The sequence below is a fragment of the Callospermophilus lateralis genome, chromosome 7 (assembly GCF_048772815.1).
Source record: "Callospermophilus lateralis isolate mCalLat2 chromosome 7, mCalLat2.hap1, whole genome shotgun sequence".
NCBI lineage: Eukaryota > Metazoa > Chordata > Mammalia > Rodentia > Sciuridae > Callospermophilus > Callospermophilus lateralis.
The window spans coordinates 36,219,219-36,223,602 of NC_135311.1; positions in this window are offsets into that span (position 1 = coordinate 36,219,219).

Sequence of the window (4,384 nt, forward strand, 5' to 3'; positions counted from 1 at the left end):
CTGCTGTGTAAAGTGCATTGTATTGCTTAATAACCACCAGACACCAATACTCTTTCTTCTCTTGTACTAACATATGTCTCTGAGCTATAAGTTAAGAAGTGCAGTCTTGATCATTATATTATGAGTAGACAGGGAAAGAAGATACAAACATTTTCATATCATAAAATTAGAAATGAGAAGCAGCTGGTTTTCAGGAATCACCTAAAATTTGAACCTGACTTCCAGATTGCTCACTCTTACCTGTGAACTTGTTCAGCATGTCAGGATTCCAGTGATGTGCAAAGAAGACATCTCTAGGTTCTCTGACTGGGGCAACTGCCTCTGCAAAAACTTGATCCTGTAAATGAGGACTTCAGTTATACTTGCAAACCAAATGTTAATCACAAAATCATTACATATGTACTTCTTTTTAATCCAAGATATTCATCAGAATTCTCCCATTTTGGTGAAATAGGTATACATTTTATTTTATCCACATTGAATATACTAAAATCCAGTTTCCTTATTCTTCTCAAACATTATCCAAATTAAAAAGTTGTTGAGAGTCATTCCCTCCCTCTATTCCTCTCTCATCCTTCAGTAATGCAAAGATCCTGGGTTTCTTACAGAAAGCAGAAAGTTCAGGCAAAGTCTTTGGAACTCCAGTCCACAGAAGTCATTTATGATATAGTCATCGGTTTCTAAATGCTGTTTCTTACCAATAAATATAGAAAGAAAAAAATGAGAATTAAAAGCACATATTGTACAAATATGGAATTGGGGCAACAATAGAGCAGATGGTAGCACTAGAACCATGAGGTCCTCCTACTCAGGCTGGACCCTTTCATAGTTAGGTAATGTAAAAACTCTTTTCTTAGGAAATGGACTATAGGACTGTAGACTTCCTTCAAACACTTATTTTTTTATATTATTACTTTTGCTTCTGATATCCCAAATGGTAGAATCAAATTGGACTTATTAATAAGAATCTGATCTCTTTAAATTCAAGATTACTCTTTTCCCAAACACTGATTTTTTTCCCAATACACTACAAGATGAAACCAACAAGATTGTCTTATCTATCACCAAAGCCTATGGTTATTTTATAGGAAAGATTCTAAAGAAAAATGGATCTTTTATGGAAAATGACTCAAGATTATCTAAATGTGGACGTTGGCAAAACTCAGTCCTTTGTGAGTTTTTGTACAGATTAAGAGGATACTGTCAGCTAAATTTGAATTACCATTAAAGAGTAGTGTTTCTTCTCAGAGGAAGCAGTAATTTCTGGTAATATTACAAATATACTGGCCAACACATTTGATAAGTATCAAGAGGCAGCCAAGAATAATACGAAAGTTCTTATTCTAATGAAAGCAACAGTTCAATCAGGCAGCAAGACTTTAAACGTACAACTAAAAAATAAATAATAATTTTATTTGTTTTAGTTGTTAAGGAAAAATACTGAGTACTGAAGGAATAGCATAACTGGCTGGGGATGATGCTATGTGTATGTATTTCAAAGTCTACAACCTCAAAGCTACTTCACTGCCAATCACTGGCCTACTGCACTATGAAGAGGCTGCTGATGACTAAAAAACTCCAGCAGTCTGAAACCAGCCCGTGGTCCTGTCTACTTCTTTAGTTTTGCCATCAAGGCACACTGGAGAGTTCCAGAAGCAGCACCACACCTGAGGCTATTGGTGTATCCTACCCAATTACATTTGCAAAGCATTTTTCTTTGAAACTGGGATAATGGCTGGCTTAGCCATAACATGAAAATAAAATAAATGGTGTGTTCTAAACATGAATCTATACATGCATTTATTCTGTAAATATATCTTTTTATACCATGGACAGGGATAGATGGGGTTTATGTAACAACACCCAAATAGAAACTCACAGGTAGGAAAGTAAGTATACATGCATTTCCTCTAATGCTCAGATTATTTTGAATGATTTTTTTCACAGGAGAAGTTTTCCATAATCATGGAAAGAAAATGGGCCCAATTTCAGTGATATTTTTCTATTTTCTACTGAAGGAGTAAGCTATAGGCCTTATACTGGAGTCATTATGTAATGAAACATATTTATACATTTGCATTAGCCTATAGACATTTGCATTAGCCTATAGACATCAAACTGAAAATAATGACAGATAAAGAGAAAGTACTTTGCCTTGTAATAAATTCATAAATATCAATAATGCTATTTTCCTGATTAATATCATTAGAGGCAGGGGTCACATAGCCTGGTTGCATATTCAGTGTACTGAGTGCAGCAGTCCAAGACTGGGGAAGTAATATGGGGTACAGTTGGTTGGCTGCAATGATCCCCTCCCAAAAGAATGAGAAAAACAATGCATTTACACCTTAAAAGTTAATATTATGATGAACATAATATGTATACATACATATGTATTTACATATATATGTCTATATACATACATACATTCTTCTGAGTATGTCATGTTTTCCATGAGACAAGGAGAGAAATTATTAAAGCAAGATTTTGTCCTTGATTAATGCTCTGTAATGAATTCTTTTTATTTCTTAGAACTAGAATTGCTGGGCTGGGGCCAAGCAGATATTAAGGATTTTAAGGCACAATTTTTTTAAAATCCCAAAATAATGTCATACAAACATATCTAAAAGTATATGGAGGTACTTATGTAATATTGTTACAATATTGGATGCTGTAATTCCTTAATAATCATAATTCATTTATTTCATAGTACAATAATGGTAATTTGCCTTGCATAGTAATTGAAAGCGTTTCAAAAATGTACTTAAAGCCCATAACTTTTAGTAAATTAATGTGATAAAATTACTCCAATACTAATTAAATACATGAATATATAATATTTATTGTTTGATTATTTTAATAAATACATAATTAACCAAATAGCATAGACAATATATTGCCTCATTTAAAATTAATTATAACTGCACACACTTAAATAAGTTCTTATGTGAGTTTTATGTCAGATTTGCATCTTATTAATATAGATTTTCTTTTCTAAAAAGTGTTTTTATAGCTTTTATTTTTACTACTAAAAATTATAACACATAAAAAGAAAACAGATAATTTTACAAAATCACAGTAAGTTATTACTGTGGTCAACTCTAGGACTTTTTCAGTCTTCCAGAGGTTCTTCTGTACTATGTTCTTCTGTTGCTATGTCCATTTCTTCCCATGATTCTATCAAATCCACAATTTAAATCAGATTTATATATTGATTTGTAATGATAACAATATATTTAAGCAGTACATTAATTTAGCCTTTTATCATTTATATCCTTGTGTTGGACTGTTCAATGAGTTACTTCTTTAAATTCAGATATTATTCTCAAAATTATTACTTGTTTCCATCAAAAGGTCTTTTTGAGTCATGTAAATTTGATCAAATATTGTTTTTAACCAAATCATCTGGAATTTAAAAATTCTATTACTCATTTCTGTTTTCCCAAGCTCAGAGTTAATTGATAGGGAATAAAAGGCATTTGCCCCGATAATGCTCATCCTCCTAAAGTCCCTACAACCATTCACATTTTGATCTCAAATGCCATCTTAATCTGTAGAGTTTTTAAAATTGATCAGTGTTGAAAAACTTTAAACAGCCACCCCAAGGATAAAGATAATATCAAATCCTGGACCATAGTGAAGAGATGGCAGAATTTATGAAGGAAAGTAAGGATGCATATTCAAAAGAAATGTGGAATTGTGGTCATAGGTGAGACATTGTATGGGAGTGGAAAGTGGGACCCCTTAAACAGGGGGGAATAGCCATTTGTGTGTAGCCTATGTGAAAGTCAATTACAAGATTAAATCACCATTAGAGGCTATTTGTAGGGAGCCATTTATGGAAATCAGGGAAGAATCTAATCAATATCAGAAGGCACGCCCCTCCTGGGTATTCCCTAATGCCATTGGGACAAGGCTGTTAGCATCTTGATATAAAGGCATCCTTAAAATAAAAGTGTTTCTGTTCAGAGGCATTTAGAATCTGCCAGACTGTGTAGACCTGATTTTCAGCTGTACTTCACAGAGCCCAGAGGACACAGAATCATTTACTGGATTTGCTGTTTGTCCTGACACTTTTTTGAGATTTATTATAGAATCTTCAGGTCAGTACAGCATTCCTAAGATATGAACTCATAGTTCTTTAGCTGAAAAGTTCCAAAGAAAACAAAAAGATAATTATTTTGTTGTTGTTGTTGTTGTTTGGATACTGGGGATTGAATTTAGGGGCACTGGGTCACTGAGACACATCCCCAGCCCTGTTTTGTGTTTTACTTAGAGACATAGTCTCACTAAGTTTCTTAATGCCTTGATTTTGCTGCAGGATAGATAGATTCACTATCCTCCTGCCTCCAAAGCTACTGCAATTACAGGCATTTGGCACCAC